Source organism: Maniola jurtina, chromosome 15, assembly GCF_905333055.1.
Source record: "Maniola jurtina chromosome 15, ilManJurt1.1, whole genome shotgun sequence".
Taxonomy (NCBI): Eukaryota; Metazoa; Arthropoda; class Insecta; order Lepidoptera; family Nymphalidae; genus Maniola; species Maniola jurtina.
In genome coordinates, this window is record NC_060043.1 from 4,437,446 (window position 1) to 4,463,487 (window position 26,042).

The window sequence follows — 26,042 nt, forward strand, 5'->3', positions numbered from 1 at the left end:
AGTGCGCGGACGGCTACCGAACCTACTCCTAGAAACTGGTTTTGCACACGGGCCGCGACGCGCGGCTGCCGGCGCGGCGCGCGCGCACTCACTCACTACACGGACTCGGCACCGACGGTTCGTTTTTCGATACAGAAACTGAAATAACCGCACTACGCGTCCTTAAATTAACCTAACCTATTTAAAATTCAAGTGTGCTAGTGCTCCATAAGGACCCGCTGGGGTGAGTTCCAATAACTAAACTGTAAATAAACTGTTTTGTGTGCGCTGTAGTGTTGCCTTGCGGTCGCTGGACCGTAGACAACATGGCGGACGAGCAACTTGGCCTCTCCTCACACTACCCACTCTGGGGTTCCAGGTCCGCTGCATAGGCACTGAACTCAACGGCCCTCCTTCTACCTGGTGCAACGCTCTAACGCCGAGGAGCTGCCTCTGGAGCACGTCGTTAACCTGCCTGACGGAACCCCAGAAGGCCACGGACTTCCTCCTGGAGCAGGCCAGTCTCGTTTGTCCTAACTCATCTGCAGGGTGCGTGCGGTGGAAAAGACGATTAAAGGCAGGATCGACCCACACCCGGGACTTTTATTTAACTACTTCTGTGACGGCCGACCCCGTCACATAATTTACCGATTACTTACTGGCTGATTACATAATACAATTTTCTTAATTACCTATCTTACTGCATTAAGATCAAAACTAAGATCATAGAAATAAACTAATCAAAATATTACACATAACTACATAAGTAATACGAGTTTAAAACGACTTGAATATAATATAATATGAAAGTATTGTATAATGTAATTAATAATGGTAAAATGTTACATGAAAAAAAAACAGAAATAACTTCACCTGCAATAAAGAGTGTATGATAATGAGTATCTTCGGAGTTGGGAGCGAGCGGGCAGCAGCCTTCCGTCGACCTTCGTTTGGCGCGCAACGACTGAGCGATTGTCTGAGCAGCGCGCGCGGCGCCGGCGTCGGCGGTGAACGAACTCACCTTGACAAATGCACCATTAGGCATTGTTGGCGGGAAAACCGGCGGCCTTGCGCCCGCGCCGCCGCCGCGCGCCTCCCCGGCCAATCGCAACACTTCGCGCCACAGCCTGCGCTCGTTTTGGCGGGAACCGCTCTGCCCCCGACGTCCGCCGCACACGTCGCTCGCCTCGTGCCCGTGTCATCGCGCCACAGTTTCAGCGTGACCTTTCAACACGTCATTTCTGTCATTACAAACATGCGGGTTCAAATTCCTTTCAGCTACAACATAGTTACGAAAACAAACTTTGTCTAAGAACGATGACCCAAGCATTACATCTCTAATGAGCGCTGTGATCTAAGGCACGGTAATATTATAATATAATATAATAATATAATATTATATTATTATAATATAATATTACCGTGTCTAAGGCATGTTTAACTTATAAGTGGAAAATCTCAGGTTCGATTGCCGGCAGAGGCTTTTAGAAAGAAAAATTAAATATCTAACTCAGGTTTGGTCTGGTTGGAGGCTTTAGCCGCCAAGCGATTAAGCGTTTCGACACGATGCCGTCTTAAAAGTTAGAAACCCAATTAATCTGTGTTACTAAAGACTACCACAGCCTTTCCATATTACCCAGCTTTTATTTTAGACTGCGTCGTCAGTTGAGGTGACGAACACCAGCAAGTGAACGGCACTCAAGCGCTAACTTGTTATCAAATAAAAAGACGTCTGAGTGAGTGTAGAGACACAAGAATATAAAAGCAAATCTCGCGCGCATGGTAACAGACTTAATTACACTGTTTTAATTACAAAAACAAGGCGTTGCCGCTTAGACCAATTATTCAATTAATAATAGTGCGCATTTTGCCATGAATAGATAGTGGGTACCTACCCGGTCATGCTCGAGCGAATTTCACGCTCCTTAATAACTTGAAAATTGGCATACCTACCTACGAAAAAAATCTTCAAATATTTTAAATCAGACCTTTGGCAAGGTCATTTTGCTTTTAAAATATGCACTAATAACAATAACTATAACCTGGTAGTTTTTAGTATCCAAGTAATTAAAAAAAGTCTGTTTATATTATTGTAACATGATTGTTAACTTATTTTTAACATGGTTAGAGAATTTTAACTGCCTCTTTCTCTCAGGGATGATGTAGTATCTTCCTACTAAATCATTAATCATCATTAATTTAATCATTAATTAGGACGGCCGCAGGCCATTTACACTGATTAATTACATTATAGTGAAGTCACAGAAAAGACAATACTGTGGCGGGTGACTACTAAAATAAAGTATTTATATTAAAAAACAGAGCAAAAAGCAATGCACACAAACATATTAACACAATCTTGCAATTAATTGGAGCTGTACCAGCGTTTTTAATAATTACTGTAGTAATATACCTACTAAAAACCGTTATATCACCAAAATGGTGATGCAAATCATGCCGTGAATAATTCGTGATGCGTCAGTCCGTAGCTGCTAAGTTGAAATTCGATACCTACTGTTATTTGAACTCATCTTTTCTAGAATAAATATAAAAGCGTAATTAACGGAGTAGAACGGCCATATGTTGGTATTAAAAAAGTTAAATCTAAATATGCAAACCTAAGCTTTGCCATAGATACGACATTTTTGAAATATTTTAGAGTTTGTGGTACGTGCTGAAACTAGAATATCACTGCACTTTTCGATAACAATGTTATTTCTATAATAAGCTAGCTAAATATGTACGTAGGAGTAAAATATCTGGTAGGTACCTAAGTACTTAGATCTTTTTGTAGTGAGAATTAGAAAAAATAATTCAGTATTTGGTTTTGGGTCAACGTCTTACAACAAATACCAAAATTTCAGCTGGCTCATTTTTTGCGCAACGGATCAGCCTGGCTGTCCAACGTGGAAATGCAGCCAGTATTCTTGGCACCATTCCACGCGGGCATGATTTGTATAGTAATTAGATAAGGCTAGCTTTAAGTTTTATTGTAATATTTTCATTAAAAAAAAAAATCAGCTTTTTAACTTATTACATCTACGAGCTAGAAACCTGTGACACGCAGACAGACAGACAGACAGCAGAGTGACATTAATAGGCCTCCGTTTTTACCCTTTTTAAAAAGAGTCACTCTGTAGCATTCGAGGAAAGATCACTTCTGGTTTTTTTACCTACCTAATAGGTACACTTACTTGTTTCTTGTATGTCTTCATCATAGAGTCATGTAGCTATGATAAAAAATATGTTTCTAATAAATCACGCATATCTGTCTAGTTATTTGGGACTAAAACTATTACTTGATAGTATGGCGCATAGGTACATACTTGATACTATACAATAGCTTTTTTGCATTCTTTGAATATTTCAATAGATTTAATCCCAGTTACCCAAAATTGATTACCCATTAAACTATGCGATAAATGTAGGCGGCTATAAGCATAATATTTTGGTGAGCCTTATTCTAATATTGTTCTAGAAATCAAACCTTACAACTAACAAAAAAACAGGACAATTTGCATTCGGTTAGCAAAATGTAAATGATTTTTAAGTACTTCTATTCCAATACCTGCATTTAGTTTTACGTAATGGCATTAATTTACTCTACAGTGAGTTACAATAAACATTAAAGTTATGTTAGTATTGTTTATTCATGTTTTAATTTTTCACATTGATTTATTTAAGACATATTATAATTTTACCTGTATATAATATCATTATTAGGTATTAAAAAGCAAAAAATTGAAAGCAAAGAATGCATGCCATTTATTTCGCGTAGAGGCCTCTACGGCTCACTCTGACGCAATGCTACGGCGTAGCATATTATGAAAATATTTTTATCAACTAGCGCCACTTTTAAGCTTTTTAGCCTTTTATCTAAACTTTTTAAAAGTTTTAATTGCATGTGGTTTGTTCACCTTTTTCAAAAGCTTGTGTTTTGAAGGTAATTATACAGTTTTTAGTTCGATCCCTATATTATTTTTTAATAAAATCTTCAGAAGATTCATTGGAAGATACGCCTAATTTCTTAGTTTCTTATAATTCTTATATGCTAGTATTACAATTTAACTAACCTATATTTTTATTAATTCCTTGTTTATTTGTTAATTAATAAATAAATACCAGATATAAATAAGTAAATATTTTATTGAAAATATGGTAAAGGCTCTATATATTTAGTACAAAAATTCACTGTATACAGTTAACTCGCTTACATTTAAACTTGGGATATAAACATATTTATTGAAGAAAACTTAGTTTTAAACATAAAAAAATTAAATATCAGAAATATTATCATCCAAACCCAGCTGAATGGTCAAATTGATAACGAAAAATACTACAGTCTCTAAAACAGATAATATAATTAATGAAGTCAATGAAAAGTGCTCTCCCGGAAAATTTGGATATGCTCAATTTGCTGCATTCTACAGAAAAATGAATAACAAGTGAATGGCAAGAAATTACAATATGCATTTCCACATGATTGAATTCTTACGTTCCCATAATTAAACCTATTGCACTTCGGAGACTTGGAATTAAGATTTTCTTGTTATTTTCTTACAGGAAAGTACTTAACTAGAAAATAAGGCTTCTAATCACTTGAAATCATACTGTGAAATGGTAACATTAAAAAATATACTGAGTATTTTTTATTTTATTTTATATACATAATATTATGTATGGGAGTTGTAAATAAGTTGTTAAGTAAGTGCCACCACCCATGAACATTGTAGCGCCGGAGGAACCGCCAGCACATTACAGGCTTTGTGGTCTGGTGGGAGGCTACGGCCGTGGTTCGTTACTACCAATCGACAAAGCCTGGCAGCCAAGCGATCTAGCGTTACGGTACGATGCAATGTAGAAACCGATAAGCGGCATGAGTGTAGTAAAAACTACCACATTCCTACCAAGTTAGCTCGCTATCTTAGACTCATTACTTACTCTTAGATTACATCGATGCTTGAACTGCACCAGGTGAAGTAGCATTCAAGGGCTAACTTGTAACTGAATTAAAAAAAATCCCAGAACTAATAGCAATTACAAAAACACATTTTGTGAGCGTAGGGCCTCGTCTATGACGTATGAGTGTTGATTTCATGCTTTAATTTGAGCGGACCTTCTGTGTTGTGGTGTGTGGTTAAACCATAGCTACCTACTTGCCTAGCTATAGTTTGTAAATACATAGCTATAACAATATAATCAAAATGAAGGCTTATGTGTTGCGTGTGGCCGGCACCGACCGGACATACCTAACAATCATGTTGCTAAGCAATAAATAAGAAGATTCCATCTTGCCGCCAAACGGTAGGGTTGCCACGAGAATAATTTATTGTCTAACAATTTGTAAAGCCCCAAAAAAATACCACTCAGCTAAATGTACCTACTATAAATAACTTATTAAAAGTTTTTTTTTTTTTTAATTATATAGACTAGCGCTTGGCTGCAATCAGACATGCTAGCAAGTGATGATGCAGCCTAAGATGGAGCGCGCTTGCCTAGAAGTTTCCTATTCACTCTTGACTTGAAGGTACCCATATTATAGGTGGAAGGGAAAACTGACGCCGGAAGGGCGTTCCATATCCTAGCGGTTCGAATTAGGAAAGAGGAAGCAAATCGTTTCGTACGTGTTCGAGGAATTTCGACTACGTACGGATGCAGACCTTGACGATGCTTGGTAGAACGATGGTAGAAAGTCTATAGATAATCTCAATTAATAGATATAGGCATAAGTATAGCTTATGCCAGATCTACCAAATGCTGCATAGTGGATTGAGTCATGGCCATCATCATCATCAATCCATCACCGGCAAAATGCCAAAAGATGTAAAATACTTAGTACACAGAATGCCAAATTGCTATTATAGTAAAAAAATAAAAGTAAAGTAAAACTATTATAAAATTTAATAAAATTCTCTTAAATAATGGAATCACAGACCTTTACATCTAAGAGCACCTTAAAAGTTAATAAGCATTAATTAATATATTTTATTAACCAAATTTATTTTATTTCCAAATATTTTGAGTTTTTGGCGTTAAGGTTGGTACTTTGCGTCAGTAATCTTTCATTATCGTAAAAACATCACAACTTTAATTTTGGCGTATTGCGTTTCTGGCATTGTGCGTTTTTGGCATTGTGCATGTAAACGGTTTGTGGTTCACTGCCCGGGTAGGTATGGCAAAATAAATAATTGCTTACTATAACTACCACATATCTAAAGATGTGGTATCCTGTATCTTTCCCTACTATGTCTATTTGTCCCTGATAGTTGCTTTCATCATGTCTTGCTTTCATAGCACAAATGATGATGTTATATATGGTTGTAATAGACAGTGTAGAAGATTAATTATTCTCAAATCTTTAGCTATTTATACTTAGCACAGTTTTTTATTAAAATATGTGCATGCAGCTTAGGCATTAATTAAGCAACAAATAATAGAGGTCCGTCTTTTATTTCACAGTGGCGTGTACAGTTTGATAGCTTGTGCAATTAAGCTAGGAAAATAGCTATTGTTTTTCAGTCGACGTCGACGGAACAAAACAAATTAATAATTATCTAGGTCATCTTTAATCTTATCTAATCCATAAATTAAAAAAAACCAGCCAAGTGCGAGTCAGACTCGCACACTGAGGGTTCCGTACTCGGGTATTTTTTCCAACATTTTGCACGATAAATCAAAAACTATTATACATAAAAACAAATGAAACTGTTTTAGAATGTATAAGTAAAGCCCTTTCATATTATGATACCCCACTTGGTATAGTTATCTTATTTTGAAAATTGAAACACATTTTAATTTTTTTTAATGATGTAACCACAAATTTGCAGTTTTCAGATTTATTCCTGTATTTGTACTATAAGACGTACCGACCTGCCAAATTTTATGATTCTAGGACAACGGGAAGTACCCTACAGGTTTCTTGACAGACAGACAGATAGACGGACAGACAAAAAGACAGACAGACAGACAGACAAAATGACAGACAGACAGACAGACAACAAAGTGATCCTATAAGGGTTCCGTTTTTCCTTTTGAGGTACGGAACCCTAAAAAGATATTTTTGATACGATAAACAAAATAAATTCTGGAAAATAACGTAAAAAAGTAGGCAAGTTGGGTCGCTATGTTACATTAAGAAATAAAGTACATAAATATACAGCATAGCGTTTCTCTTATTAAAACCATGATCATGTGTGTCTCCCCAATTTTATATAGTATTGAATTCTTTGTAATTTTAGATTGTTCGATAGGCAGTGCCTTTTTACCTCTATGGAGTGATGATTGTCAGTAGGTGAGAGAAAATCACGTGGACGGACGAAGCCTCGGGCCCAGGGGAAAGTAAGAGGTAAATAAAAACAGCCAATTATAACGAATGTACCTACTATTTTTAAATTGGCAGTTAAAGTGAATACAATAATAGCTTTACGCTGTCTACACACACTTGATGGCAAATGATGATTGTAGTTAGTTTAACAGGGCTCTCTCCGTCAGTCGTTTCATACAATCGTAGTTCCAATTTCATTTGAATATTAAGCAACCAAAGTCCATGAAATTTTGCAGACATATTCTAGAAACTAATATGTGTCTGTGGTGTTTTAGATTTTTCTAAAAATATGTAGTTTTAAAATTACAGGGGCTCAAAGATTTGTATGAAAATTTTTAAGACCGCGTAACTTTGAAACCGAATATTTTAACAGAAATCTGGAAAACCACAGACATAGATATTAGTTTCTAGAATATGTCTGCAAAATTTCATGGACTTTGGTTGCTTAATATTCAAATGAAATTGGAACTACGATTGTATGAAACGAGTGACGAAGAGAGCCCTCTTAATTTGCTAGCTCAGAATGTTGTTATGAAACTTGACATTGTTGTACGAAAACACCAGTGAAAACACATACATTGATACAACTTGAAACCTGATACAATTCTAAATAATATTTTTACAAAAAAGTAGAGGTAAGTATAACACGAATTTGAGTCATGAAAAACCCTTAACAAGTAGATTTTGCAATATCTGAAGTCTAAGCCGTAGTTTTGAAAATCATTGGGTTCTAATTTCCAGATCACACGCAAGACTAAAAATCTAGAACAAGAAGGAGGCGCATTTTTCAATAATGAAAATCCGAAGGTGGTGTATCGGGCGCACCATATTACATGACTACTCATATTTTTTTACAGTGCATTTTTAGGTTACTTCAGTGCCAACCTGGCGAGGTTAATCATTGCAGACCAATTTTGTTGCTAACGTTACATACATTTTCAGTATTGAAAAATGTGTTGAGGACGCCTCATAAAGGTGCGTACGCACTAGAACTGAACTGCAGCAGCACTGCACGTGACTGCACTACGCGGCACAGAGCGGCAAAATATTATTTCTATAATTTTTAACCGACTTCCAAAAAAGGAGGAGGTTCTCAATTCGTCGGAATCTTTTTTTTTTTTTATTTTATTTTTTATTTTTTATGTATGTTCCCCGATTACTCAAAGACCCCTGGACCGATTTGGAAATTTTTTTTTTGTTTGAAAGGGTATACTGTGCAGGTGGTCCCATATAAATTTGGTGAAGATCTGATGAATATCTTCGGAGATGGAGAACAGAACTCCTCAATGGATAAGAGCAAATTGCTCGCGATCACTGTAATAGCTTAGTAAACAGTAGGGTTTTAACTGGGCATAGCATATTATAGTACAGTGGGGCCACTAAAAATTGTGAAATAAAAAATTTTCAAAAGAAAAATAAAACCGACTTCAAAAACCAAAAACACTAAAAAGTAGAAAATAATTTTTGTTTAGCATGTAATGTACCTAGGTATGAAGTCGGGCGAGCTTCACTCTTGGATTTCTAATTTTGTTTTAATATGCTCGCTCGACTTCATACCTAGGTACATTACATGCTAAACAAAAATTATTTTCTACTTTTTAGTGTTTTTGGTTTTTGAAGTCGGTTTTATTTTTCTTTTGAAATTTTTTTGTATGGAGCATATCGCACTAGAGCGGCGCTGCTGCGCGTCGCGGCTGCTGGAGAGAATATTGTGCAGCGCACTGCCGCGACGCGCAGTTCAGCTGCAGTTCAGTTCGAGTGCGTGGGCACCTTAACTCCTAAATACCTTCCTTTATACCAGAGCAACACAATGCGACATTGCAGCATGCTGGCGTATGCTATGAATCGAATCCAATAAATGATACATATGGCTCATTCTCATTTACACAATTACTTAACTAAAATCAATAGTCTAAAATCTATCTAAAAAAAGAATAGAATTATATTTAGACCTGTCAATTTTAGTTTATTTTAGAGATTGTGTACAATAGAATTTGTCACGCGTTGAAAATTGAGATGTTGCAAGTATCGTCGGTAAACTGTCGTTTAGGTACGCTGTACGTAATAAGAGTAGGTATTATTTCAATTCTATAGCACGGTTCTAGGTATTCTACAAAAGTCTCGGCATAAACCCTGTAATAGTAATATTGAAATTGGAAAAAATGGAATAAAATTGATTGCAAAATAAATGTTTCCATGTTTAGCATGCCGGTTTGTCGCATGTTCCTTGATCTGGTGTAAAGCAGCCTTTAGAAATAATATTAAGAAAGTAGACAAAATAGTACGGAGCCATATCCCTACAAATAAATGAATGAAAACTCTTTATGTTTGAGTGCGAACGGATTTATTTATTGGTCACGCCTAGGAACCGTGAAGTTTCATTAGATTCGGCGTTACAGTCCGGATAACTTTGTTGTGTAACAATCTCAAACTAAAATAAAGCAATAACTAACTTTTTGCTTTTTTGAATCTAGATTGCGTTTTGGTGTTTTTTTTTAAATCTTTATTCAGAGAGCTTGGTCGCTTATACGACTACATAGCTTTTTATTTTACTGCTCTAAGCTCTTATATAATATAAGTTTATTAGATGTTTAATCAATTCCAAATTCCTTAAAAATGTACGTATTATATAGGTATTAACGCCACCAAGTACATCTAAATATTAGGATTTACACAGTTCATAGAATAGAATAGAAAAGAATATATTTTTGTTAATATTAACTTTTATTTAAGTGCTTTTGAAACGTTAAAATAACTAACCACTGGTTCAGAATGCCGATACCGAGAACAAGATCAGCCATAAAATCGACGGTTGCTCTTTTCCTACCATACCTACAACCTACATAGGTACTTAAGCACGGTTCCCCTATTAAAGGCACTTTAACATTAAAGTCTTTCTTTCAAGGGCGACGTCCTAAAGAATACTTGTTAAGCGAACTCATTTCATTTACTTCATGTAAGTTTCAAGTCTATCTTCTTGTAACGACTCTACCATCAATTTACGCGCACTGTACATACATAATTAGGTAATGTATGTACATACACCGTCGCAAGTAGGGCATGGCACCCTCATTGTAGTTTCAGTTCAGGTAAACGAGGAAAATTTTTGTTTATTCACGAATGAAATTATCATTGCAGCAACGCTAACTGTTTAGCCGAGTGGCCGTGTAACTTCAGCGCGCATGACGTGAGTCAGGTGTCGTTCACCCGTGCAGTGTCATCGCAAGTTTGGCGCGAAGCAGCTCACAGCTAGATTTTATAGCTTTTTTCTCTCTAGGGGGAGGAAAATCCCCTAACGGACTTCTGTCGACAGGGTGTGTCCAACTCGCACAGACTAAAAGCTACTAACCTCCCCCTTTACGAGATCAGCATGGAACCGTATTGCATTACTTCATGCTGATCCTCTAAAAACTCTCTTTCCTTTTTTTCTTGCCTTTCTCTCTCTCCCCTTCTCATCATTATGGCCCTCAGCATCTGACTGTATCTGTGCCACTCTTCTTCGCTTGACACCATACGAGCTACCAAGTTTTAGGCGTCTACACTGTCACTTGTTCCCTGTGCTGATATTCTAAGGTCCACTCACGCGATACACTCAAAAATCGCATGTTTTGGGGTGTTTCCTCTCCGCAAAAGTAGCAATTTTCGCGCTTTTCCTATTGCGAAGAAATTTTTTGTTCATTCACGAATGAAATTATCATTGCAGCAACGCTAACTGTTTAGCCGAGTGGCCGTGTAACTTCAGCGCGCATGACGTGAGTCAGGTGTCGTTCACCCGTGCAGCGTCATCGCAAGTTTGGCGCGAAGCAGCTCACAGCCAGATGTTATAGCTATAGTCGCTATAGTAGACCTAGGTATTCCAACTATTCTATATCTCAATGTTGTATAAACTACAAACAAACCACCAAATGACTGCGTTATTTACGGTGTCAATGCGCAGCTGCGTTATTATCGGTGTCTATCATCAAGATACTTAAAAATTCAAATTTTATATAAAAATTTAATTACACCCTATCCGTGGAAAGAAGTTAGAATAATATAGCGCTTTCTCTGTTAAGTAATCCCATAAAAACGATAGAGGCAAAAATCTCAGTGGGCGCTAACCATTTTGAGTCACCAACCAACCAACCAAATCTATGTTTTTAGAGTTCCGTACGCAAAGTGTAAAAACGGAGCCCTATTATTGTCACTCTGCTGACCCAAAATCGAATATTGAATTAAAAATTCAATTAAATTATTTTTCAGGGGGGCTTCCATAAACACGCCAAGAGACCTTACATATCTGCGGAGCTCCAGGCTTTCCAACGAGTTAGTTTGGGATCATCTAAAAGTGGGACTGTTATGTAACCACGTTATGTATTAAAATAGCTAGGTACTACAACTCCCTTGGTCATGAGATTGCGATAGACAATAACAAAATAATTGGTAGGTACGTCGTTTCAATATGACATATCTATTACTTACTTTATTTATTGAGTGACCTAACACTAACCACTTCCGGGCGAATATGAATATAATTGAATAGGCATGTTAATATTCGGTGTCCTCGACGGAGTTGTGGTTAAAATGTAATTATCAATGAATATGTATTTGCTGTAGACTAGCGTCCGGGAATATGACTCAATACATTGAGTGTAGAGGTTTTTTTTCAGAACCGAAACTTATAATAATATAATGTATTCGTTTGTAGAAATCACAATCTTTTTTTATTTTATTTTTTGGTAGAGAAGTTTAAAGTAGTTTATTTAAACTAAGTTGAATTGCAGCTCAAAACAAAGTGATAAGCTGCTAGTAAAGAACGGGTTAGTGCCTGGTATGGGCTATACAATATAAGGTATAATAAGTATAGCTATATTTATATGTTGAATATGTGCTTACATTACAGCCATAGTTTATACAACAAGACAACAAGCTTGTTTTTTTGACGCCCATAGCAGCACGTATAAAATTGTACATATCAGAGGTACTGGAATCGGGGTTATTCTGCTAAATAACACCCACATCACATAATCTAAATGACATCTTCACTATGGTAAAACCAAAACAAATTCTTTTTGATCAAGTAGGTAATATAACCGGCGCATTCTTCTAGCACGAGGTATGCATCTGAGGCATTGACGTTGCCTATACAAGGAACACAAAGATGCTAGTGACATAGAGTCGAGGAATGCACGAAGCTGTGGACGCAACGCCTACCTATTCTATTGAGACAAAATATATGGCTATAGTTACAGAGCGAGTGTAAATTTTTTTATTAGAAGTAATAATTACTTATATCGCACTAAACGCACATGGTATGAGGCCCTTTTAAATAAAGCAATATCCGTTTATTGTATGCATAAAGTAAATTAGACTGTAGATTACAATAAAATTATTGTAGGTACTTACTTAATTTCAAGCAAGCATGGTATTTGTAAACTGCCTAATTAACTTGCTACAATATTATGTTGGTATGTATGTTAATAAGGTAACTAAGTAAAGTAAAGCTCTCTGTAAGTTTTATTTATCATCATAATTAAATTTAATTACAAAGCTAACTTTAATTAGGACCTAGATCGTGCCTTTCGTTTTATTTGTTTTTCACCAAATGTACAAAAAAAAATCATGATTATATATATTTGTTTTGCTACGATTTTATTATAATAACATCGTCAAGTTATTTTATTCATTAAAGTGGTAATAAAAAATTAATATACTATGCCCGCGATGTTTGCAAAAACAAGGCGGCCACTGAATATCAGCAGTGGGGCATCGCCATAGACTCTATGGCATAGAGATTTGTGTAAACGTCTCAATAGGTATACAGGGTGGCCAAAAAGATGTGTTGCATTGCAAATTGATTTGTGTAATACTTTGCCTCGACTAAAGATATTTCTTTCTATCTTTACGTCACCTAAAATTCTACTCTAAAAAATAGATACTTATTGTCATTGTCATTAATAACATTATAGGCTTTAACATTATCAATTCATTAGTTATCACATACAAGTCCCTATCAAAGTACTATGCCATGCACTTGACCGGTTGGAACTTTTTACCAGCCACTTCAGAGAACAATGTATACGTTGACCCCCTTTGGCGAAGTCTACGTCCTTCCGTTTATTCAACCAGTATACTTCAGATTCGAGACACGTTTTGGACGTGAATGAGTTAATATTTAGGTAGTGCAGCTTTTGTCGCGGACCTTTGTGATGGTCTTTAGGAAGCTATGGATCTGATACGTTTTAACAGTTACGTGTTGGAACTAAAATTTACGAATTAGGTTATATAAAAAGTACTGTATATGGGTAAATAGATAAGTCGGTGCCTTTATAGAAATTCATTTAATGATATCATATTGTTAATAGGTGCCTTAACGAAAGCAGAAGTTTAGCTATCCCTAAATTTTATTAGTAAATCCCCAGGTCTGGCAACAAAAATTCGTTGGTCAAAAGTTGAAAATATAGCCTTTGGTTGACTTCCTGCCAGATTTGATTTCAACTAGAATTTCGTCTTTTGATTTAGTAACAGACTAATACTTAGTTTGTGTAATAATTACCTAATTACCTGATAAGTATAGTCTCACTTTTGTTTTCTCTAACGGGGTCATAGGATATCCATCTTGAATAGGGTTGTCCAAATAAAATTATCCGTCATCCACTTCTGATTTTTTATATCTGTAACAAAAAAAAAATATAACTTTATATGTTTAAAATATTTATGTAGGAACTAGTATCTACGTATTTTTATGTACCTAGGTATAATAGTTGTATGTTTATACTATAGAGTGGAAAGATACGTTTCTTATTATATTGATAATGGAAGTATGTGATATGATATTGGTTTGATAATGACGAATAGCGAACAAGTGTAGGTATGTGAATGAGGCAATGAACGATTAAGAGATCCGATAATAGTTTTCCCGTTGGCTAAATTATTTTAAGCCAGCGATGTAAATGTAAATCCATGTCTTTGTTTGAAGCAAACAGTAACTCATTGTACAAAACCAAATATCAGCTAATTATTGCTATAAAAACGCGCACGCATCCATTTGTCAATTTAGTCACCTTCAATTGCGAACATAGTGAATCAACATATTTTTGGTTTCAGTTTATTTCAACTGTTTTAAGTAATATTCACTATCTAATATGTCTCAAAATCTTATTTTTAACCCGCGACCCAAAAAGAGTGGTGTTATAAGTTTGATGTGTGTATCTGTGTATCTGTCTGTGGCATCGTAGCTCCTAAACTAATGAACCGATTTTAATTTAGTTTTTTCTGTTTGAAAGGTGGCTTGGCTTGATCGAGAGTGTTCTTAGCTATAATTCAAGAAAATCGGTTCAGCCGTTTCAAAGTTATCAGTGCTTTTCTAGTTACTGTAACCTTCACTTGTCGGGGGTGTTATAAATTTTTAATGTACACTTGTATATAGTGTGAAAGTTGCGTTTTACAGAAAATCTACATGCAAAGTGTCAGGTTGCTATAGAACGTTCGAATAGTTGAGGCGTGAAGTACTCGTAGGTAGGTATACTACACGGAAGATAACACAAAAGTTTGAATAAATTAGCAGGTAAGGCTTAAACTTTACAATGTCAGCCCTGAGCCCACCTTTCCAATTTACTAATACTTCTTTGACTATGTGCCCTTGAAATTTAAAAATAATACTTACCAATACAAATATTCCAACGATTGTTGTTTGGAATTACCTCAAAATTAAATAAAATAGTACGCGGTGTCATCGTGGTTGGCTCGCTGATTCTAAATATAAAGATCTATTTTAAGACCCATGATCGTATCGACATACACGCATCTAGTACGAGAATAGGTGCTAAGAGATAAATGCACTTAACAGGGCTCTCTCCGTCACTAGCTTCATACAATCGTAGTTCCAATTTCATTTGAATATTAAGCAACCAAAGTCCATGAAATTTTGCAGACAAATTCCAGAAACTAATGTCTGTGTCTGTGGTGTTTTAGATTTTTCTAAAAATATGTAGTTTTAAAATTACAGGGGCTCAAAGATTTGTATGTAAATTTATTATTTTATTAAGACCGCGTAACTTTGAAACCGAATATTTTAACAGAAATCTGGAAAACCACAGATATAGATATTAGTTTCTAGAATATGTCTGCAAAATTTCATGGACTTTGGTCGCTTAATATTCAAATGAAATTGGAACTACGTTTGTATGAAGCGAGTGACGGAGAGAGCCCTCTTAAGTATATTAATCGTCTAGTATCTACGACTTAAGTACTCTAAAAAGTAGGGAGCTGGTGGCATTAAGAAATTCTTCACTCGTGTGCCAGTTTATATAATAAACTGTCCTTTATAATTTGTTCACCTCTAGATAGCTACTAATTCTAACTCTATGCATCTAGCACTCTTCCTACAATGAATAAATGACCCTTATCTTCTAAGTTCCAATTACTTGTAGTTCGCCTCGTATTATTAAATCGCATCTTATCAGTTTGGACCACTAGTTTCTACCTTGGTAACGATTTAAGGCATTGATGTCGAAACTATGGACATGGTCCTTTCTTTTTTTTTTATCGTGGGGAAATCCTCATGGATACCACCGCGCCCGGGGAGGCACGGAGGTTATGTCGGACTTTTACCGACTAAAACCCCATGGCGTTCCACGCATCATCCATGGTCCAATATGTTAAAACACCATCTTATTTTATACTGTCGGTTTTACGCACTATATGTACACAATTGTACATAAGGTTTTGGCAAAAAGTTTTTACAGGGGAGATCTCGCTTCACTTGGTAAAATTTTAGATGATTGAATTTTCTAGCTTTTAATATACCTATCCTGCAGTTATAAAAATTTATTGGTTGGCATCAAAAAAAAAAGCTGCAAAGCTTTTTAGTCAAACAACGATCTAATCAGAAACGAATGGCCACCAGCTCTCTAGCTACAACACAGTGTTGCAAAGTATAAACCGAGCACTAATTGTATAATCAAGTAAGTTAATAATAGACAGATTTATTTAAAGTAAATATTGATGTAATAAAGTATAATGAGCAATATTTTAAAAGATATCAATCCAAAAGCCCAGACACAAGATAAACTTTAGTAAAGGTTACCTATTTTGGATCAAAGTTATTGCGGTACCTAGCTACCTATCTAAATGGTACTAGCTAGATTGAATGACTTGAGAGGAATTACTGGATAATGTTCGATAGAACTAGGAATTCTAAGGCAGATTAGAAATCGAAGATGTTTTAAAAATCCCATGGGATTGGTTCCCAAACTCTTTGATTGTATAGGAGGCTATGCCCGTCCCGAGTTGCAAGCTATCTCTGTACCTTTCGTCTCAATCGGTTGAAAGGATGGGCCGTGGAAATGTAACAGATTTAAATTTTCGCATTTATAATACCTATTGGTATGGATATAGACAATATTATGCCAATTAAGTAATTAGTAGTAAGTAAAGTATACTTAGTATAGTATAGTTTGGAGATTTGTGTCTCTATTTATTAAGAAAGAAAGAAATCTGTTTGTAACATAAAACAGCTGACATTAATAAATCAATAAATTACGTGTAACAGTAATGACAGAACGACGAGGCCGCGGCAGACAGTTATCATTACACAAGCAGCTGGGAACAGGTTCGGGCGACATTCCTGAGGGACGCCAACTCGCCGCAATGAAACCTAATTACCCGTCACGAGACATGCACAACAAACTTTCTTGTCATTGGCTATCGGCTATTCCATTGGTCTACTAATCTTTTTATTACTTACAATTATTAGATGCACCAAACATACTTTCATTTATTTTTAATCCCCGACCCAAAAAGAGGGGTGTTACCTATAAGTTTGACGTCTGTATCTGTGTATCGGTCTGTGGCACCGTAGCGCCTAAACGAATGAACCGATTTTAATTTAAGTAGTTTATTTTGTTTGAAAGGTGGGTTGATCGCGAGTGTTCTTAGCTATAATCCCAGAAAATCAGTTCAGCCGTTTGAAAGTTATCAGCTCTTTTCTAGTTACCGTAACCTTCACTTGTTGGGGGTTTTATAAATTTTTAATTTACACTTGTTATTCCAATTAGATGCACTAAACATACTTGAATTTCTTTTTCAGACTGTAATCAAGCTAATTTCTATAAAGTCTAGCTTAGATATCGTATATTTACTTGTGACTGGGCCTAGCAACATAAGGCACGCACTTTGAGGACCGACGAGAAGTGCATCGAGCTGGAAGAAGCTGTGAGCACTTTGCATTGTGAAATTATTGGATTGGCAGAAGTCCGAAGAGAGGGTGAGGACTCGATAATCCTCAAATCTGGCAACATGTTCTGGAGGGCAATCTCCGATAGTCTCAGGATGGTGTCGGGTTCATCGTCCTTCGTCAACTTTGTATAAGTCGAGAGTTGGTTGAGCTTTTAGCTTAAATTGAATTTTAGCCATTACTTTAAATTAAAGAACATAATATTATGTTCATTTTAATAAATAAATAACAATAAAACGCTATCAGCATAGAAATTAATTTAATAGGTATAGAATAAAGACTATCAGCATAAAAAGTAGACGAATTGAAAAATCAAAGAGTGGTCCATCCACATCAGCCAGACATATGCATTAATTAAGAATTTATTTACAAACTTTTACAATAAAATGGTATATTTATGGCAAATGCCACACGCCAAAAACATGGCGCGTGCAAGGAGAATTTTAATAGGAATTTATAAACCCGCAAAATATTTAAATGGAACGAAATCACATTTTCGTTAATTTAATAGAAATCGAAGCCATAGATAATAAAATGTTTTCTGGCGAAATTTTATCTTCTATTTTAAAATATTATAGTAACAGGTTTGTGTGAAAATAATATTAACAAAAATCGTGCTAAAACAGCTTTTGTAATTGTATTGGCATTGTTTAATATTTTGTTACTTATACATGATATCGATACGCAGAAATTATGCAGTTTATACCTACCCACATTTATTTATCATTTATTTAGCATAGAACTGTAATAATACTCGTAATTAGTTAGTTACTTTTTGTTGCATTTCATCAAGTAAACATCTGACTGTACCTAATTGGAAATAACAATTTTTTTGCAGGAATTTAAAGTTGATTTCGCTGTTTTTTAACACCCGACCCAAAAGGAGGGGTATTATAAGTTTGAAGTGTGTATCTGTGTATCTGTTTGTGGCATCGTAGCTCCTAAACTCCTTCTTCTTCTTCCAGCCCTTATCCCATGCTACGTGGGGTCGGCACAACATGTCTTCCTCTTCCACTCTCTTCTGTCATCCATCAACTTATCATCTATCCCTTTTATATGCATAATGCATATCCTCTTTCACGCAATCCATCCACCTTTTCTTTGGTCGTCCTCTTCTCTTTTTTCCATCCACATGCATATTTAACATAGTATTTAAACTAAGAAACCGATTTTAATTTAGTTTTTTTGTTTGAAAGTTGGCTTGGTCGAGACTGTTCTTAGCTATAATCCAAGAAAATTGGTTCAGTCGTTTGAAAGTTATCAGCTCTTTTCTAGTTACTGTAACCTTCACTTGTCGGGGGTGTTATAAATTTTTAATTTACACCTTTTCTTCAAATGGCAACCTTTAAATATCATATTATAACAATCAGATTTTTGTATTTGTTAATAAATATGTATGTAACAAGTTGACTAAATTATGAATCATCAAAAAAACACGACTGCCTTACCATATAGTTTTTCTTTCATAAAATTAAAGCCCGGGTCACTATTTGTAATTTATACCTATATTTTATTAGATGTAAGGATTCTATCGACACTCCATACATCCAAATCTGTTCAGGCATTTAGAACCTAAAAGTGGAATAAAGAAACTCATATAGTACATAATATTACATGCGCATGAATCCTGAAAACATTACATTCCTTTTGTTGCTTAGCCATGTAATTAATACATATTATTATAATCGTTGCATATAATATAATTAAATAAATAGATAATAAATAAATGAAAACATCGGAATAGTCACGTTTCTTTTATCAGCATAATCATAAGTTTTATCGATGTCTTGTAAAGTACTGGAGGTGGGCCAATTTTTTCCGGAAAATGTAATCTTGTGGATGTGCACAGTTTGGCATTCCGATCTAAATATACTAGTGACGGCGCGTGTGGTGACGTTCGGAGCATGACGCGGCGCCCACGTCAGCATATTTGCCACCTATTGAATCATTTGAATTACGCGCCTCATCGTCCATTGCATGGCTCTCGCCGATTGCTCGAGCCTTATTATAAAACTGTGATGAAGAAAAACTTTGAGTAGGCACGTTTAATTTATTGGCTGACGTAGAAGTGTATGTGCAAATGTATGGCGTCGATTGTTATGTTATTCTCTAAACGTTTAAAGAATCTACATCTTTTTCTTTTTAGCATGATTTAGTTAAATAAGAATGTAACACAAATATATAATTACAAGTTCTTAATCAAAGTTGGTATAGTTTCTTTTGACCTTTTGTATTAAGAAGGTCACAATTGGTAAGAAACATTGGTAAGAAATAAGACTTAAAAGACTTGGGTAGACTTTTTATGGAAATACTCAGCCATAATTATCGTAGATATCCTCAATGTCCTCCAGCCAAATAGGCAAATATTGACTACATGTCAGACTGGATGCATTCGAGACTCCGTCACAGCTGTTATCAAGGAGCAAACTGCCTACATTATCATCATCTGATAACTGATAAGAGTGATAAGCCATTCTTCACTCGGCGAAGAAAGTTAATAAACTGATAACGTGCTAAAATAGCAAAACGCCGGCGGGAATTGATAACACGTCATCAGAAAAATTGTCTTCAGAATATTTACATTGTCGCAGCACACGAATATTTTCATAAATTTTCTAATATCTGAGATGACAAGTTTAGCTACACTGCATGCTAGAAATTCCTATTTTATGATTAAATTATAATATTTATATCCCGTCAAAGTTAACTTGAGACCCGAGCGTAATGTCCTTCTCTGGTTTTCTTTTTTTTTAAGTATAAAATTAAAAAAAACAATAAATTTTACTACAATTTTATCATGTAACATTAAACCACCCAATAAATGAATCGATACTAAGCAAATCAGGATAGACAATAATAGTATTCACTAGCTGATGCCCGCGACTTCGTTCGCGTGGATGTAGTTTTTTAAAATCCCGTGGGAACTCTTTGATTTTTCGGGATAAAAAGTAGCCTATGTGCTAATCCAGGATATTATCTATCTCCATTCTGAATTTCAGCCAAATCCGTCCAGTAGTTTTTGCGTGAAAGAGTAACAAACATACACACACACACATACACACACACACATACAAACTTTCGCCTTTATAATATTATAAGTGTGATAGCATCTGTTTAGGCAAGAACACGTCATATAAGTATGTATAATATTTTAACTTTGATTTTAAATAATATACCCAGCAATTTAGATTGACGTCATTAACTTAGCAAAAACAGTCGGTCATAGAGTTAAAGTTATGAATGAAATGCAAATGGAATCATAATTTCCTATTATTCTGCAATGGTTGGTGGCGTGCAAGGTTCAAACTTCAAACCGGCTCAGTCTGACTCATTGATTCGGACCCACGACCCTCCCACTCGGCGCGGCAGAGGCGATGCTTCTGCATGTTTTGGTTACAATTCATTTGATCCCACTGGCCACAAGCGAGTCGGGACTTTTTGTCTCTTCAATCCACACGTCTCCTAAGCACGTCCGACCACAGAATCTGTGACAGAACGGTAGTCGGTACAGCCCGTGCAGAATATTTCAGAGCCTCGATAGCTCAACGGTTGAGGAGCGGCCTGAATTCCGAAAGGTCGGGCGGCGGTTCAAACCCCACCTGTTGCACTATTGTCGTACCCACGCCTGGCACAAGCTTTACGCTTAGTTTGAGGGGAAAGGGGAATGTTAATCATTGTTAAAATGGCTAATATTCTTTTTTTTTTTTTTAAATATAACGGCAGAACCGACGGCAGTTGGGGCAGACGTGTTCTGGAGTAGAGACCGCGTACCGGTAAACGCAGTGTGGTACGACCTTCAGCCCGCTGGACCGATGACCTGAAGAAGGTAGCGGGGAGCGGGTGGATGAGGAAGGCGCAGGACCATGTTTGGTAGCGTGCTCTTGGAAAGGCCTATGTCCAGCAAAATAGTCAAAATTACGCTTACAGGCTGATGGAATGGAATGGAATAGAATGGCCGTTTATACTTACCTTTAATCAATCCTAACTGTAATCTGTCGATAATTTACTAAGCAACGTCGATAGCTTACTTTTTTAATTGTATGACCTTTTTAGACAAATAACAACGTTTTATGTTGACAAGTTAGCTAACTTACTGACAGATTTTGTAGAAAGGATTGGTTGTATTAATTTTAAAATTTTGGCCGTTAGTTAACAAGACAAAAGGTTTTCACAGTCGAGTATAGAACAAAGAAGTATGTACCTTCTAAGTTATAAAAAAGCTTGTTTCTGGAATAAGTAATGAATAATAATTTATGATCGGGGTGGTGACTAATCAGTGCTACACGTAGCGGCCGACAAGTCTCAACATGAAAGCAAGGCGATCGCCCTCCAGACCTCCGAGATAACCTCCACCCGTTTATTATTATGAACCTTCAGTCACTAATGTACAACGCTCTTATTAAACCCACTGTAGGAGAACCTGACTGATTGACATAGCAACGTACATACGCACAACTAAACTACTGGGTTTAAAAAACTTGGTTTTGCATGTACAAGTAGGTTTTCTCTGTTATATACTTAACGTAGATGACATAGATTTCCTTCCTAAGTTACCTAAGCTTACTAAGTATTTAAACTTACTTGAATTAAGTGTAATTTTTCAGTTTTTCATTTTGCATAACGTGCCAATTGGAGTCTGCTGCAGAAACAGGGTAAACTAGTTTGGTAATTTACTTAGGTATTATATTACACGGCTTCTTACTACGTACAGTCTTTTCATAGGTAAATGTTTATAAGAACAACTAATACAAATAAAATTATTCTGAGTAGTCTAACTTTTCTTTTCGGGTTCCTTTGAAACATCAAGATTGTTTTTTGAAGTTCCTCTAAAGTTTTTGAACCAATAGTTTTGCTAAAAATGACACTTTTCGTTCCAGATGTTAAGTAGTAACCTTTTAAATTCATTTCAATCCAGTTTACGTTTTAGTATCTTTAATCAAAATTATTTACTCATGTTCCTCATGTTAGGTATGCATTTTGATATGATTTATTAAGCAGTGTGTAACGTTGTTGACTTTACTAGATTTCAGCAATGCTTTCAACTATGTTGATTACGAATTTACATTTAGCTATTCTAGTTTTTCTTGAATCTCCTGGGGTCGTTGACTGGTTTTATAATTACATATGCAGTGAATACGTGTGGAAAAATTTCTGACTGTGCTTGATAAATGCCGGCGTACTGCAAGGTGAGGTAATGTCTCCTCTTCTTTTTTCAATTTTCATCAGTTCAATCACTCTAATTCCGAAACCGCTCTTTCAAATCTTTATCATATCAACCAAACCCAACATAATCATGTGCTTTCTTACTATTACTTAATCTTTTTTTTTTAGCTTTGTGTTTCTTGTATAAGCTGTTAATTTTTTATTATTTTTAATTCTAAGTACGGATTCTAAGACGGATAAGTGGCGCGACAGAACTGTCGCGCCACTTATCCGTCTGAATTTGCTGTAGCCGTCTGTAAATGGAATTATATATGTTGCTTTAGCCCTAAGACTTAAATTATGTAAGATGTTTATTGTGTATTATTCAGTTGGTGGTTCTCATTCAAAAGAAAAACTACACCAGCCCACTTCGGAGCGCAGGTCTCTTCAGATTAAAGAAGGCCATACTCTACCACACTGGCCAATAATTGTGGATTGGAGATTTCATATTATAACTTTGAGTACATTATGAAGCACTCTCAGGCATATAGGTATCCTCACGATGTAGTACTTAAAATGCACATAGATCTGAAAGTTAGAGGTGTGTGCCAAGAATTGAACCCTGATGGACCTCCTGAATAGGAGAACGTGGTTTTTAAATAGGTTGTCATCGCTTAAAAAGTAGTACATATACCTTACCTATGTAATAAAATGTAGGTAAAGGAAATAGCTGCATATAAGAAACCTAAACAGACACATTTTTTCTTAGAATTTGTGTGTTGCTTGTAATTTTCCTGTTACGTCATGTACAGCAGGCCTTTGAATATTTAATCATTCATACATGGTTGTTAATTAAACACTAAACTTTAATGCTAATGAATAAGACGATAATTTAAAAAAATAAATTATGTAAAAGTCAATTAAGTAACCCAAGAGTTCTATCTGCCAAGGTGTTTATAGAATCTTAACTTCATTTTGTAACTGCTATAAATGATAAGTGCCTAATTGAAAATACGAAAATGATGAGTGAAAAAAAAAACAATGAAATCTCAGATTTTAATTTTAAATGGAATCGTAGCAAATTGAGGACCTCCTTTATTTGAGGTCGGTTACAAAGGACGTGTTAAGGCCGAGTATTGACCCCGGGCGGGAACGAAGCGAGTGTCCGACAAAACAGGAATGGACATGTTTTTGAATCAGTAATTGGCGAAGTAAAGTTTATAGAGTCAACGATCGACATTTTTTATCTGTGACAGGTTTGGCTCTTGAACATTAGGCATGATCTCACCTGATAGAGTGGTGATGTGATTAGTGATGAAGGTGATAAATCTGGATGAGAATAGAAAAGAAAATAGAGATAAGAAGGTAAGAGTTGCCACAATATCTGGTTTGCTGAAAATCAGATATTGTGCTGCTTTATAAAACGCTTATCGGAGGGAAAAAATCAGGAGGAAAGTCTGGAAATTTCTCTCAGTGATGCAAAGCAAGACAAAGTGCTATAAGGACCTTTGCTAGTGCTTTAACATGCGAACAAGGTCACTGTTTTCGGCAACGCAAAGTCCAATCCAATAGACGGTTGCCAAGTGCCATCCTTCGATAACAAATCGCACTAGAAAGAGAAGCTTATTAAAAGGCTATAGAAACTCTAAAATAGTCATTTTAATCAGTGTAGGTACAAAACTTTAGCAACGGAACAGGTTATTTTAAAATGATATGAAGGAACGATATCAGCATTTCACAAGTGCTCATTATTTTGCTTAGAATTGTGTTGTTATCAGTGACATTGCCGTAAAGTTCACCGATCGGCGCAGGCGGCGACAAGCGATCGTCGCTGACGTCAGGCGTATACGTGCTCGAGCATACATGATCACGGCCTTCTGAGGAACGCCGCGAAAACTGCACATATCACAATCAAAGATAACCTCCCCATATCTTTGATCTGTACGAACCATCACTATCAACTAATGCTTGCTGCATTATCGAAACGTCATTTATTTAAACAAGTTTATTTGATTTTTTATCAAATCTATCAGCTCTTACTTTTGTAGTCAAGTTTAGTTCATATTTTGTAATGTTAGCATCGGATTTCATTCCTCGTTTCGCGGTGTGACCCTAATGTGTGATTCAAATTACTTTAATGGTAGGTACGGTGGACGCGATCGGTAATAGGGCGACGGAATTATGTATAAGTAATGTGACGGAAGCGGCGCTTACGTCAGAGGAAGTGTGAAGCGCTTCTTTTTTGTAGCGACTCCGCGCGCGCTGACCAGCCTCAGATGGAGGAAAAAAGAGAAGCGGAAATACTCGTCCGTCTGTCAATGTGGCGACAATGCCGTGCTATTTGTGTTAAACGAGCGATTTATTTCAGTCGGTCGAGGCGTGAATGTCCGCAGCGGAATTTCGGTCGTGAGGAATCTGATTCCGTTAGCTTGTTGCGATTTGCGGGTGCGAGAGAGGAGCCGGCGGCGGCGGTGTGGCCGGGAGCGCAGCGCACACGGCCGGCGGCATGGCGACACGCGAGATACTTGTTGCCGAGCAGACGCGGCCGCGCTCAGCGCCGTCGCCCACCGGCCCGGCCCCTGCACGCTGCGCCGAGAGCCGACATGCCAACACGGCCCTCTCCACTGCCATTATTTGCACAAAAGGAAAATTCGAGATGCGGCTGAGTCATTACCTCGTTCACAAACACCGATGTCGCATTTCGCATGGCAACACTTTTTTCAATTTGCATTTTGCAGTAAATGGCTGAAATAATTTCTTCGTGGAATATGACAATGCACTTTTCGCCCCTTACCTTGAAAGGTCAAGCTCCGGGAGGACAGGTCAAGCGATCGCCGGCACGGGCACATGACCGACGCTCGGCCGGTGCTCACTCACTGCATTGTACACGGCAACATCCAATGGACAATCACACTGAACGATAGCGCATAGGAGAATATTCGCGGCGCTACTACTCCGACTCGTGCGTCGACCGGGCTGTCGCGCGCTCACGGAACTGACTGCGCTGGCGCACCATTTGGGTCACTGTCATTCTGTGGAGGGGCGGTCACACGTTTGCCTCTGAAATATTGGCGTCTCGCGAATATGTTTCATCGACGCGGGCGTTTTCCCCTCCTGACGTGCACCAATGTGCTTGCGGGCGTTCGATCTCTTTCGCAATTTTTGGCGGTCGATGCCACTTCGCTCTAAACCTTGCGCTATCATCTTATTGCATTACAATTTTTTGCTCTTTGTAGAGCGAGTTTTGTGCACATATTTTTTGGAAAGGTTTTTTCACTGTTGATGCAACTGTACAAAATGTTGATGAATTGCAGGCTGAAATTATTACGTTCTAGTCTTTTGTTAGTAGTGCAATGACACTTAAGTGTGACTATATTCTGT

The 26,042-nt window shown here is 36.6% G+C and overlaps 1 long non-coding RNA gene across 3 annotated transcripts; it reads right to left on the reverse strand.

The window, feature by feature from the left end:
* Positions 1 to 629: 629 nt before the first annotated feature.
* LOC123872254 lies at positions 630 to 25,674 on the reverse strand. 3 transcript variants are annotated; one of them, XR_006797444.1, is made up of 3 exons: positions 25,456 to 25,674; positions 13,866 to 13,956; positions 630 to 1,203 (listed from the first exon to the last, which is right to left on the reverse strand). It is a non-coding gene; the product is annotated as an uncharacterized LOC123872254 (long non-coding RNA). The 3 variants fall into 3 exon arrangements; XR_006797443.1 differs by having other exon boundaries at positions 13,847 to 13,956; XR_006797445.1 differs by having other exon boundaries at positions 13,839 to 13,956.
* Positions 25,675 to 26,042: the final 368 nt, after the last annotated feature.